Below are 15,073 nucleotides of genomic sequence, written 5' to 3'. Positions count from 1 at the left end.
GCTCAGCCAGAAAAACTAAGCATGGTATAAGAAAGAAAGTAATTTAATGGCTCTCATTTTTTTATTAAAAAACGTATTATTGGCGTTTCTCTTGATATCAACATTTAGCATACCCAAGCCCAATCAAATATGTTCGAAGTATGTACATATATTAGACAGGGTCGATTTATTAACCGATATCGCGCCATCGATTTTTCGATAGGATTTGGGCTCAGGAAAAAAAAGTTCCACTACGCATACCCAAAAAAATAATTTTCGATCCTGCGAAAAAAAATGGCGAAAGGGTAAATTTTTCGACCAAAACACTCCCCAAAACCCAAAAAATCTTTTTTTTTTCAAAAAACTGTTGTAAAAACGTTGGCGATAACAGTTTTTGAAAAAGAAAAATATTTTTTGGGTTTTGGGGAGTGTTTTGGTCGAAAAATTTACCCTTTCGCCATTTTTTTTCGCAGGATCGAAATTTTTTTTTTGGGTATGCGTACTGGAACTTTTTTTCCTGAGCCCAAATCCTATCGAAAAAACGATGGCGCGATATCGGTTAACTTCCGTCCATAGAAATCGAACCAGGTTAATGTATATATTGTAGAATTTTTCAAAATATTTTTACTTGAAGCTTAAAAGTTCTATTTTTAAACGGTTTTATTTAGCCGCATGCATGGCCGTTGTGAACGAACTTTGTAATTGAAATTTAAGTAACTTCCCGATAAGCTACAAGCTTGAAACTTGGAATATAGTTCAGAACCCAATGACAATGCAATAATAAAAAAAAATCGCCTCTAGGTGGCGCAAGGATCGAGATATACATAAAAATCGAATTTGTGGTCCGATTTGGCTCATATTTGGAAAACATAATACATACAAGAACAGAAAGCGACCTATGAAAAAATCGCCGCTAGGAGGCGCAAGGATCGAGATATTCAAAAATCGTATTTGTGGTCCTATTTAGCTCATATTTGGAACACATAATACATACAAGAATAAAAAGCGACCTATAAAAAATCGCTGCTAGGTGGCGCAAGGATCGAGATATTCACAAAAATCGTATTTGTGGTCCGAGTCGGCTCATATTTGGAACACATAATACAAACAAGAATAGAAAGCGACCTATGAAAAAAATCGCCGCTAGGTGGCGCAAAGATCCAGATATTCAAAAAAATCGTATTTATGGTCCGATTTGATCCATATTTGGAACACATAATACATACAAGAATAGAAAGCGACCTATAAAAAATCGCCGCTAGGTGGCGCAAGGGTCGAGATATTAAAAAAAATCGTATTTGTGGACCGATTTGGCTCATATTTGGATCACATAATACATACAAGAATAAAAAGCGACCTATAAAAAATTGCCGCTAGGGCGGCCAATATAACACATCTTGGTGAGTATGCTTAGTCACAGAATATGTTCACACTGGTTTTCAAGTATACAAAGCCTTACAGAGCAGTCCTCGTACTACCATACATCCCCTCTCCAAACCGTTATGTTATATCAATTGGAACCAAGATTTTAACATCCATGCACATGTGACATACTTACATACCTTTAGTTGTGGTGAATTTAATTTTTATACATACAAATGTATATCGAGCACGTCGTGGATTGGTCTCTTTTATTGACTCTCTTTCATTCAATGTCTTTTCTTTCATAAATAAAAAAAGAGCTCTGGAGAGCAATACAGTGAAAAGAGAATTCGTCATTGAGACTGAGAAAAAAATTTTTTTTTTTGCTATCTTTTCTTTTTTTTTTGCTTTTGCATACTCGTTTTAATTTTGACAAGGTGTTCGTGCAGCTTGTCGCATCGCATACCTAAAAAATTTTCTTTTGCAAAACGTTTTAAGAAAATTGTTTTTCTTTCTTATATTAGGGGGACTCATGTAACCGTATAAATGCCTTATAAAGTGTGTAAACGTATAAATTTATCTAGTTTACGCACGAGCTGTCAAATTTTGTATGAAAAATCATTTACACAATTTGTATAAATTTACGCGCACATTTCATTGTGTAAACGCGGTAAACTCAAAGGAATGCAACCTTGCAGACATTACAGACGGCATTTTCATCAAAAATCTCCAACATCAGCAAGTAAAGGCGTTTTAGTTTTGATTTTTCACTTAATCTTGGTATTTTTTAATTTGTATAACAATCAAACAAATTTTTTTGGAAATAATACAGCTGAAAAACAATCAAGTTTATCAAGAGTATTACTAGGTGCGTTCATATAACCGCGTGTGTAAATGGATATAATTTTACACCTTATAAGTTTATATGCTATCATGAGTCCCCCTATTATTATTATATATTTTTTATTGTTTTTGGCTTTTTGTTTATGTAAACAGTGGTTCATTGCATGAAGCGTATAAATATTTGAAGTGCAAAAGCAAGGATGACGTAAATAAAAAGCCAAGAGATATGCCCACGAAAGGCAAATTGTTGATATATTTCGATGGCTTGGTAGTTTAAGAAACTAAATTTTTCAGTTCCTTCACTTATTAGGAAGAACGTTAAGAATGAAGACGAGAAAACGATATACGAAATCTCAGTAAGAATAAAGAGAAAAAGGAAAAATAATTACAAATTTGAACAAAACTTGAGGTTGCGAACTTGTAAACGTGAGTAGAAATCACAAAACGGCACCTGAGCAGGATTGAATTCAATAATTGTATAATGTAAAAGCGGACTAACGTCCCTACTTTGAGGTATGTCTAAAATATCGTATCTAGGTAACTCAAAAATAATGGTATAGATATTAAGAAAACTGTAAGCATGGACTATGGATATAAATCGCTCTCTGATCAATCATGTGCAATCTCTGCGAATTGCTCTAGGCATCTTGGGGCTTCGAGAAATAACCTAGTAAAATATCTTATCGACCGAAAACGAATTTCGTTTGATACACAATAACTTTGCTCTGATTCTGATGGGCTCTATATGGTTATGCCCAATTATAGATAACTCTTTCTAGGTCTAATACAGGTGCCGCATAAAGTTTTCCTACGCTATTCCAAACGACATTAAAATAATTATAGACGCTGAATGAATAGACAATTTTGTATAGGCAGTATATCGGCCTTTCTGATTAAAATTGTAGTCATATCTAAGTAAAGCAATTTGAACACTGCTCCTTATACTAGGTTCAAACACACACCAAATTGGCAATTTATACTATTTGGGCAATTTATTACGCAATTTGTCGTATAATAAATTGTAATAATAAATTGCCAATTTAAAAAAAATTGCGTAATAAATTGTTTCAAACTGCAAATGCAACATTGTAAAGTGTGTTTATTGAGTATATTTAAACGTCAGCTACGCACGGCTGAACTATATGGTTGGCTCATCTCATCAGCTGATTTTTTGTCTTTCATTTCACTGGAGTAGAGATTGTCAAAAGAAGATGGCAAACTCAAAATGAAACCAAAACATTGAACACATTTTCTTACAACACACAAAAATTTCAAAGTTTTATGTTTTCATTCCATTTCATTCGCCTAATACCAACACGCACATTTTGACAGTCTGAACAAAGGTATGTTCTTGCTGTAGAGATGGGCCAACCAGCTATCAAATTACTATTGTGTAAGCTAAATCGAGTTGTATGAACAGCACTCAATTCAAATCGAAATTTCCTCAATTTATTTTTCTGTTTGAACATAGTATAATGTATTTGAAGATTTGTATCTTGGAACTCTACTATAAAAACAAACAGTATAATAATGAAGAAGGTAAGACCACCCCAGCCTTTAAAGATATTCTGTAGGTATGATTTCTTGTGTCAAAATTGCGAAATAAAATTTTATCAAGATTTTTTCCTTACTGCCCCTTTTTTCCGCTTTATCCATTTAGGGGCGTTTTCTAGAGTGCATGTTAACGTGAAGATTACGCAACTGGCAGATAAATTTGTTGACATGATCAATTCGATTTAATTATCTCTCGGCCTTGTTAAGTATTTCTAAAATTATTGAGGATGTGTGGCACCGCTGCAAATGGGTATAAAAAATACTGTGAAAATCATGTTTTGTTTAAAAACTGTGTGAATTGTATTCAAAAAGAGCTTAAAGCAGAGAATGAAATAATAATTGAAAGAAAAAAAATTAATATAAGACCGGATACAGTGACGTGAAGCAAGAAATGAAAAAATTGCACGTAACAAGATGACGCTGTCAAACCAACAAACTTTAACGGATAGTTTGATAGCCTGTTAAATTTGTCGACAGGATAAATACAACAGTCATTGCAGAAAATGAAATTAAGTTTAAGTGATAGATAAATTTCAGCAGTCAGTTGAACAAACGACCCTCAATGAAGGTAGCTTTTAAAATTTGTCTTCTCATATCAGTAATAGCTTCAAAGGTGTCTTGTAACAAGAAAGCATTCATAAACCATGAAGGGTGGGCCACCTAGACCAGGCTAGAAAGAAGTAAATAGGAAATACTAGCGCGCTAATTTCCTTGAAAGGCTTATAATATTAAAAGGGAAAATCTATCGAGGCAACTGACAAAGTCGAGTCCTAACTTCTGGACTATAAAATATAAATGAAATAAAACCAAGCCATGATTTATCTCCGAAGAGATTTAGGAAAAGCTAGACTGGAACAGAGCTCAAACATAATATACATAAAAAATCTATTCAACCAAGAAAAATAGCTTTCAAAATATACAACTATCAAAATAGCGATCAGTTGCAATAAAAAGCGTTGTTAGAGCTTTCAGTTTTAACTAGCCATTTCCCGATAGATATCTAGCCATTTATTGAACTCAGTATACAGATCTTTCGGTGATAAGCTTAAGAACCTGCTAATATACAAAACTGGAAAAAATCGAGTTAGGTAGTTGCTTTTAGATCTAGGTGTGTGATATATACATATTAGACTGGGTCGATTTATTAACCGATATCGCGCCATCGAGTTTTCGATAGGATTTGGGCTCAGGAAAAAAAGTTCCACTACGCATACCCAAAAAAATAATTTTCGAGCCTGCGAAATTTCATTTTTTTTTTACTTTTTTCGTCTTTGATTTTTAAAGTTTTTTTCATGACCTACTAAAAAAATTTTCATTTTATTGTAAAATTTTCATGTATACCCTGTCCGACCCAAAAATGTCCGCTAAAAACATTGTCGATAACAATTTTTATTTTTTTTTGGTTCGGACAGTGTATACATATGAAAATTTTTTGAGTAGGTCAGTAAAAAAACCTTAAAAATTAAAGTCGAAAAAAAGTCAAAAAAATGAAATTTCGCAAGCTCGAAAATTATTTTTTTGGGTATGCGTAGTGGAACTTTTTTTCCTGAGCCCAAATCGACCCATCCTAATACTTATATAGATAATTATGCAGTAGCTACTCAAATAAAAACAATTCTAAATTTAAGCGACACGAGATATGCTCATACATATTATGTAACACATTCGGCCCCTCGTTATGGTTGTTTAATTTATATACATATGTACAAACATTGCATTTGAATATCGCTTAATGATGTGTGTCTGGTTCGACTATATCTGGAGAGCACTAGTAATAGCCTGTAAAAGCTACATCTTATCCAATAGTTAGTAATACAGTGGCGGCATTCCATTCGGTAGTCATATTATATGAAAATAAGAGAAAATGGTTTAAGCATTTTTAGAATTTATAAGAAGCATTTAGATGATTTCCGGAAGCCATATACAGCCCGCAGCCGAGATCTGTTCGGAACCATGAGCAACGCGTACTAATTTTACTAAATTTTTCCCCTTATTCTGAACTATCCTCATATCCGCTTAATTTAATTTGAAATTATCCCAGCTTGAATAAAACTGTTTATATGTGTCATAATATATACATTTGTATGCATATTATTTACCATTTTCATATAGGGATTCCTATATGCACACATACATGCGCATGCTTTTGGTATTTGCAGAAGCTTAACAACTGCAAAGCTTTCTGATATTTACCCATTCTCATATGCTCATTAATGAGCCCTGCAGGAATGAACCCTGACAAAAATGTTTGCTCTGTCCCGTACTTTGCGGAGTTTCGAGCGAAATGACAAAACAACTAGAGACGAGATGTTAGTTGCCAAGTCATGTTGGTCCACTGTCAAGAAGTCAAATAATAATCAGAATCCTTTTAGCAAATGACCGGAGGTGTTGTTAGTCCCAAAAAAAATTTCAATCAATAAGGACAACTGCTTAATTCTGATAAAAACGGCTGCCACATCAACTTTCGTATTCAATTGCTCCAGGAGTAGATGCTGCTCGTATATGGAACTCAGTTTAAATACCATGTGGAGCCTTTCCAAACTATTCCAGATGCTAGATAGATAACTAATTATAGACCCTGAATACATAGAAAATTTTGTAAAAGCGGGATGCCGGCCTTTCTATGTAAAATATTTCCCATGGCACCGGGGTCTAAGGAATATTGCTGCTCATAAGTGCTTAGAGTTAAAGAGTAGCTTTTTTTTTTTTTTTTTTTTAATATTGTGGCGAATTTTAGCATCACTATGTTGTTAGTAAATAAAGGCACAACAACAATAAAGCAAGCTGCCACTCTTGTGTACATAAACAAATCAATCATCATTTACACACATACATATAAGACAACGAAGAGATACTCACAAACACATGTAATCATCAGCCTAAGTTCTTACTCACGCATATAACGAATTACCAAGCCTGAGATACAAGAGTTCTAGAAGGTGAAACGTCTAGACCTTTGGAGAAATATGCGGCGAGGCAACAGAGATTATAAAAGCAGCGCAAGCGGAGTAATATGAGTAGTAATATGCGAAGTGAAATATAATTGTGAAGTATAATTGTACTAATCCCAAAGTAGTTTAATAAAGACTATATTGCAATACAGAATATTGGAGTGATTTATTCGACAGTTCAGCGATTCGAACGTTAGAAGAAGGTTTCAAATAAGCGTAATTTCCCAAAATTCGTTACAATATATATATTTGCTGGTAAAAAAACGCCTATCATCACTTAGATAATTTTTAGGGGACCCATCTACAGTAATTATTGAAGACTCGCGGCAGTGATAAATAAATCGCTACAAAACGGGTTGTAGTGAAAAGCGGAGACACGCATCTGTGTTGGCCATAGTGTAAAACCTATAGCTGAATCGGTTGCGATGAAAGTGGACACACATCCTTTTCGGTCATAGAAGTGGAGAATAGTGTACCAGAGATAAAATGAAGACACATTTCAAATCACTGCCTAGTTGCGACCCCGCTTAGAAAAACTGCTTTTCTTCTAGCTGAAGAAAACTTGTTACTAAATTTTGATGTTGCTTTCTTTTCCCGGGGCTTGAACCCACGATCTTCGGCAGTCGTCATCACTTAACCTACTAACAAAAAATATGAGATGTGAGGAGTTTGCGATTTTTCCCGCAGGGTGCATTTCTATTTAAGTAAAAATCCAGTCACATACGATTTTGATGCAGCATCGTGCGCTGACAGATGAGTAGATTGCATGTATGGTATGGAGAGCGACGAATAGCGCCACGAAAAAGTGACCAACTTTCAACTTTTGTTGGTAGCAAAATATAAGAATTTTACTTGTGCTTTGGCTATGATTGCTTTCAGACTTTGCAAGTGTATTTATTTTTTCCACTCGATGGCTCTTTTCTAACATTTTTCACAATTAAAATCGGCATCCTAACAAATGAATAATAGACAAAATATGTTAGCTAGTATTTTTCTAGTGTAGTGGGAATGATTATAACAGTGCTTCGAGAATTTTTTAAAGTGAATGCGCAAGCCAAAATAAGTTTCAACTGCTAAGTCTGAAGTTCTTTTATATTTACAAACGCAAAAATTTTGTCGATTATGGATATTCGCTTTTGCAACAAAAGTCATGGACATGAGAATTTCATTGTTCCGCGGCCATTATCTTGCTGAGCTTGGACTTCGAACCAGTGCAATGACAGACCAAAATAATAATTTTAGGTACATACATACATACATCTATGGAAGTGGATTTGTATGCACATTAAAGCATTTCGTGGAAAAAAAGTTGAGAATGTTCTGTTCAAATTCTTACCTTGTAAATGTTTAAAAAACGGAAAAAAATATTTTCCGGCGCCCGGTGACGTTCTTATACTGTGCTGATCCAGAAATTAATAGATCCTACAGGCTGCCAGATTACTGTAGCGTTTTCCAAGCGGAAATAGTAGCCGTAACCAAAGCAGTAGAAACCCTGGAAGAGAATAGCTTAAGCTGCAACCGTGTTAAATTTTATATTGACAGTCAAGCAGCAATTAAGCCAATAATCTCTAAATGCGTGTTCGAGTTTAAGCAGTCCCTGGAGAGAACCGGGACAGGGAGAAGCATACATCTATATTGGGTCCCAGGGCATATGGGAATAGATGGGGATGGAAAAGCGGATGAACTAGCTAAAAAAGGGCATCCCTTTAAGCTTGCTCCGTAGACGTTCCAATTAGACTGGGCGAGATTAAGCTAAGGCGAGAGGTGTACATGATCGACCAAGCAGGAAAGGCGTGGGTTCAAACGCGGGGCTGTAAAGTGTCGAAGACTATGTGTAGGTCTTACAACCTTAGTCTAACAAAGTTGTTTCTCTCATTAAAAAGAGAGGACTGTACACTCATGACGGGTATTCTGACTGGACACTGCCTTCTGGCGACACATGACTTTAAATTAGCGCGGAGTGATGTGAAGTGCGGCCTGGAGGAGGAAACGATCGAGCACGTTTTGTGCTCGTGCCCTACGCTTGCCAGGCTAAGACTCCAGCTATTAGGAGTGATACAGCTGTCAGATCTAGAAGCAGCAAATTGCCTAAGTCCTAGGAAGCTTCTAGTATTTGCCAAGAGGACGGAGTTTGTTTTATAACATAGGTCCTGGGTTTTGATAGGGTTTTCCAGTTTGGTCGTTAAAACAAACTTCTGGTAACACTATGGACTCATTCAGTCTATGTGTGGTCCTCATGGACCGGCCAGTTCAACCTAACCTAACCGGTGACGCTATCGAAACTGTGTTATTCAAGGTTAAAACAAACATGTACTGGAATTCATTAACCTTTTCAACGTTCTTCGTCACAGCTGTATTAAAAAATCGAAAACTAGGTATATCGATTTTGGTATTTGGTAACAAATTTTTCCCAATATTTGTTAATCCGTTGAAAACCCCTTATTCAACCAAACGAAGCGAAATCAGAAGGCAATGTCGTTCTCTTTTCTCGAAGTAGGTCTCTCTTGGACCAGACCTTTCTAGGGTAACATATTACAATCTTATGAACTCAGCAGTCATATTCCTTGATCTCCGTTCAAAGTATTGCCGTTTGATAATTCAGCCCTTCAACATACAGAAATATGTTTAAGTTGACAGAGTTCATAACATAAGTATAGTTCCATTATCACAAAAGTTTGATTAACAAGCCAACACTTTAATCTTTTGCAACATTTTTAGTGGAATAATAATTATATTTACGTATTTTTTTTATTTTTCGCATGATAGAAAATGCAATTTAGGCACATACTCAAATTTGTACGGATATTGATGTGCGCTGTCAAAAACATAAGCTGCAATCAATAATTTTTGCTATATATCAGTCTGTCATTCCTATTTATATGATAACAACGTCGGCATTACCACTTAGATATAAAAACCATCAGATGGCTTTTTTATAACACATACCTTAAAAACTAAAATACTCTAGCATATTCTCTCTCAACATATTTATTTATATTTCTAATGCCACTTGGCCTCAGGGATTTCATGCATTCACCTTTTAGCGTGCTTTGCACACAGAGTATATTAACTTTGATTGGATAACGGTTGGTTGTACAGGTATAAAGGAATCGAGATAGATATAGACTTCCATATATCAAAATCATCAGTATCGAAAAAAAATTTGATTGGGCCATGTCCGTCTGTCCGTCCGTCCGTCTGCCCGTTAACACGATAACTTGAGTAAATATTGAGATATCTTCACCAAATTTGGTACACGAGCATGCCTGGACCCAGAATATATTGGCGTTGAAAATGAGCGAAATCGGATAACCACGCCCACTTTTTATATATATAACATTTTGGAAAACACAAAAAACCTGATTATTTAGTATATAATACACCTAGAATGTTGACGTGTGGACTGTTATTGGGACTCCTGATAAAAATTTGGAAAAATGTTTCAAAATGGGCGTGGCACCGCCCACTTATGATAAATTCAATTTTACAAATATTATTAATCATAAATCAAAAATCGTTAAACCTATCATAACAAAATTGGGCAGAGAGCTGGCCTTTACTATAAGGAATAATTTGAAGAAAAATTAACGAAATCGGGTCAGGACCACGCCCACTTTTATATAAACGATTTTTAAAAGCTTCGTGGACGAATAAAATAAGCTATATCTTTGCAAAAAAGAGCCTTATATCAATGATATTTCATTCCCCAAGTGGTTTTATAACAATAAAGAGGAAAAACTTCAAATTTAAAAAAATGCGCGAGGCACACCGCCCCTTTTATGACTAAGCAATTTTCTATGTTTCGGGAGCCATAACTCGAAGAAAAATTAATGGATCGTATTGAAATTGGGTACACAAATTTTCGCTACATCATGAAATATTTCTAGAAAAAATTGAAGAGATCGGTTAAAGACCACGCCCACTTTTATATAAAAGATTTTTAAAAGGGTCGTAGACGAAAGTAGTGAGCTATGTCTTAGCGATAAAGAGCTTTATATCAATAGAATTTTACTTTCTAAATTGAATTATAACATTAAATTGGAAAACACTAAAATTTTTCGAAATGGGTGTGGCACGGCCCTTTTTATGACTAAGCAATTTTCTATGTTTCGGGAGCCATAACTCGAAGGAAAATTAATATATCGTAATGAAATTGTGTACACATATATTTTCCTTATAGCAGAAAATATTTCTAGTCAAAATGGACGGGATCGGTTAAAGACGACGGCAACTTAGATATAAAACAAGTTCAAAAGGGTCGTAGACTAGAATAATAAGCTATAACTTAGCAAAAAATAGTTTCGAATCAATAATATTTCACTTATCAAGTTTTATTGTAAGAGGAAATGAGGAGATATTTTCTTTTTAAACGGGCGGTGCCACGTGTTATGTAGAAAAGTAATTTATCTAAAATAAAATGTACAATTGAAGCTCACACTGAGTATATAATGTTCGGTTACACCCGAACTTAGACACCTTTACTTGTTTTTAGCTACAAACTGTTCAAACAGAACTTGGCTTGAAAGCCAATATTCACGTAATCAAATTGCTCTAGTTCCTATTAAAATTTTTCTAAAATAAAGTTATGTTATTTACTTAGAGAAATTTTGATTTACTGCCACAACATTCTATGTCATTAACGCCACAAATTCTGTTATCTGCCTTCATATCAGAAGCTTTTTGTGGTTAAGAATACGTCAAATTTTGTATTAACCTTGATGTCGTAGATAAGCTGATACATACATATGCATAAATTGAACTTCAGTAACCGATAACTTTTTGGCACAAGCTTGCTCATGCATTGTCGCGCCCCTTGGACCTACTTTATAGTAAAGTTTTCTTATGGGGTCTTTTTATGCCCTTGCACTGTTGAATTTCAAAAATTTGGCAAGCATATTTGACGAATGTTTTACGCTATAAAAAATGCTACTGCTTTAAGTGAATACTTAAAATTTATAAATATTGAAAATTTTTAAGCTTCTGTCAGGTAAAAAAGTTTTATTTTGTTTAAATTGTATATTATAAACAAAAATTTAAATTCCACTTCTAAATTATAACTTGCAGTACAATGACACTTTAGCACTCTTTAATGTTAGCAGCTGCAGTGAAATATAGCCAATAAAAAATCGATTATCTTGTACATACTTACATACTTATGTACATATTCTCTCAATTGAGCAAAAAGCTTTACAACGACGGAAAATCATTAAAACTGGTCCAATTCTGGCTGCAACTCTTTTTATAAATACACTAGCAGACCCGTCAGACGTTGTTCTGCCCTAAATTTGGTCTATCTGCATACATTTTAATAAGCTTTTTCTCTCTAACTCTGCCCTCCCCTCTTCACTTCTTCTTAATCATTTTATTCACTCCTCCCTCCGTCTTTTTCGCTTCATCTATCTCTATTTTCGTCTCACTATATCCCTTTCTCAGTCTCCTTATCCTTCCCTCTTTTCTCTTCTCTCAAGTTTTTCCCATTCTTCTTCATCCCTTATTGCCAGTCCCAGAGGGTGGTATGTATTTTGTTCCAGTCCCATTCCGAGTTCCAGTCCCACACCGAGTCTCAGTCCCTATCCTAGTCCTAGCCTCATTCCCAGCCCGTCTCTGGTCTACTTCCCCGAAAAAAGGATCGTAAATACTAGTATAAGCAAATTTATATACCAAATTTCAGGCAAATCGAATAGGACGTATGTAAATAGGTATGTGGGTATTATCAATTCATGCTTTTTTTCGGCTTCGCATGCATATTTATCAGTTTTGCCAGGTTGATGCGACTAAATCGAATATCACAATAAAAATTACTTTAAAGCTCTGAGCAACAGCTTTCATTTGAGATCCGTATTACACACACATTCTAGGGGTATCCGGGTCCACGTTTTGGCCTATATCTCGAGACCCTAGTCACCCAGCGGTATAAATTACTCTGTACTAAAGCACACATCAACAGCTTCCATCAATTTGATACCCATAATGTAAAAACACATCCTAGTGTTACCCTGGTCCACGTGTTGGCCTATATCTCGAGACCCTAGTCACCTATAGGTATGAAAACTACCCTGCACTAAAGCACTCACCAACAGCTTCAATTTGATACCCATAATGTAAAAACACATCCTAGTGTTATCCTGATCCACGTTTTGGCCTATATTTCAAGACCCTAGTCACAAATAGATATGAAAATTACCGTGTACTTAAGCACTCATCAACAGCTTTCATTTGTTATCCTTCTTAGATAAACACTATCTACGGGTATCTGGGTCCACGCTTTGGCCTCAATTTCGAGACCCTAGTCACCAATAGGTATGAATACTACCCTGCACTAAAGCACTCATCAACAGCTTTCATTTGTTATCCATATTCTATAAACACATTCTAGGGGTACCCGGGTCCACATTTTGGCCTATATCTCGAGACACTAGTCACCCACGGGTACGAAAAATGCCCCGTATCAAAGTACACATAAACACACACATTTGATGCCCACATTGTACAAACATATCCCAGGATTACCCAGGTCCACATTTTGATCTCAAGAGCCTATCCAGAACGGGATAAAAAGTATCCTATGTCTGTCTCCTGGTTCTAAGCTACCCCTCCACCAATTTTCAACCAACTCTGTTCATCCTTTCTTGACTTATAAATAGTGTAACTAACACCACTTTCTCTTATATACATATGTACATATATACATCACATTAGAAACTTCAAAAATAGCAGTATTTCTCCACTATTTAATGGATGTTATTATACAATCTACAAACTTCAATCACTCTATCTATTAAAAAAAAGCGCATGAAAATCCGTTGCGTAGTTTTAAAGGTTTAAGCATTCAAAGGGACATGGGACAGCAAAAGCGACTTTGTTTTATAATATGTAGTGATGGTGATACATGCAAATATACCAAAAAATAAAACTTTTTTGAAGAATTTTAAGGAAGTGTTTAATATTTTTAACGAAAGATTATTTTTCAATAGATGTATGCATTCTTAACCCTTTATGTTGCATTAACAATTAACCATTTATGTTGCATAAATATGTATGTATGTACATACCTATGTATCTCAAGCTGATATGATATGAAAATACATACATATGTACATTCATACATGCCTATAAACCTACGCCCGAAGTTAAATAACGCAGCGAATGCTATGTACATATGTACGTATGTGTCGCATCATGCCTCACTCAAAAGCACTTAGCGCGCACAGTTGACACCGAACAATCACACACACGAATTTTTTGGTAAAAATGTAACTTTTGTTTAAACAATTTCATATTTCATATCTTTATTAAGTCAAATGGTAACAACCTTACTGACTAGATTACAGGTTAACTTAGTACTAGTTTAACAATTTTAAAGTAAGATTTACTGAGATAAGTAATAGGACTCAATGCGTGCCTTAAACAGAGACCTTGGCATGGCAAAGTCCAGGTCAAGGCTTCTGGATAGGCGATTAAATTCTACAAGACCTCTTATAAGAGGTGCGAAACTGAAGTAATTCGAACGCAGCACTTCAACGCGGAATGTACTGTGAAAGCGGAGAGGTCTGTTAGGGACATTGAAATTCAACTGCCCAAGTAGTTCTGAGCAGTCAATGGCACCGGATATTATGTCAAAAATAAACATTACGTTTTGAACAAGACGTCTAACTTCAAGTGGCAAGACATTGATAAGCATGCATCTTGCATTGTAGGGTGGCAGGGGATTAACAAAGTGCAGAGGTTGAAGAGCAAATCGTATGAACTTGCGCTGAATTCTTTCAATTCTTAAAGAGTGTGAGGAGTATATGGGATTCCAGATGACTGATGCATACTCTAACTTGGAACGCACTAAGGCATTGTATAAGATTTTCCTGGTATATGGGTTCTTGAAATCCTTGGCATATCGTCGCAAGAAAGCTAAGTTGGTATAAGCCTTTGGTATGAGAAAGTTTACATGATTACAAAAAGTAAAAGATGAGTCAAAAATTACGCCAAGATCGCGAAACTCATTAATTGACGCAAGAGTTACATTTGAAATCGAGTACGCGAATGAAACCACATTCGTAGACTTAGTATACGTCATGTGGCAGCATTTACTAATATTGAGTCGCAGATTATTTTGACAGGCCCAATTATTTATAGCATTCAGATCTTCTTGCAGACGCAATGCATCAGAAGTACAGGAGATTCTCCGAAAGAGTTTTAAGTCGTCAGCATAAAGCAAATAATTCGAATAGTTTATGCATGAGCCAACATCATTAATAAACATTAAGAACAAAATAGGACCAAGGATGCTACCTTGTGGTACACCCGAAGTTGCTGAGAATTCATAAGACTTAGTTCTCTCGATTTCAACAAAAGATATTCTATTTTCCAAATAGGACTTCACCCACGACAGA

The 15,073-nt window shown here is 35.3% G+C and overlaps 1 protein-coding gene across 2 annotated transcripts in view; it reads left to right on the top strand.

Moving 5' to 3' along the window:
* The window catches only part of Prp16 (ATP-dependent RNA helicase l(1)G0007), a 93,455-nt gene that overhangs the window by 32,164 nt on the left and 46,218 nt on the right, over nt 1–15,073 (top strand). Inside the window, exon 1 of one of the 2 annotated variants that reach the window (XM_067780619.1) lies at nt 2,570–2,697. The exons of the other annotated variant lie outside the window; for it this stretch is intronic. The gene's annotated coding sequence lies outside the window, so the exon portion shown is untranslated. Of the gene's footprint in view, nt 1–2,569; nt 2,698–15,073 lie in introns of those variants that run through there. 2 annotated transcript variants of the gene reach the window in all.

This window comes from Eurosta solidaginis, chromosome 4 (genome assembly GCF_040869045.1).
Source record: "Eurosta solidaginis isolate ZX-2024a chromosome 4, ASM4086904v1, whole genome shotgun sequence".
Taxonomy (NCBI): domain Eukaryota; kingdom Metazoa; phylum Arthropoda; class Insecta; order Diptera; family Tephritidae; genus Eurosta; species Eurosta solidaginis.
The sequence above is the reverse complement of the archived record's forward strand: the minus strand, read 5'-3'. Positions and strand labels throughout refer to the sequence as shown.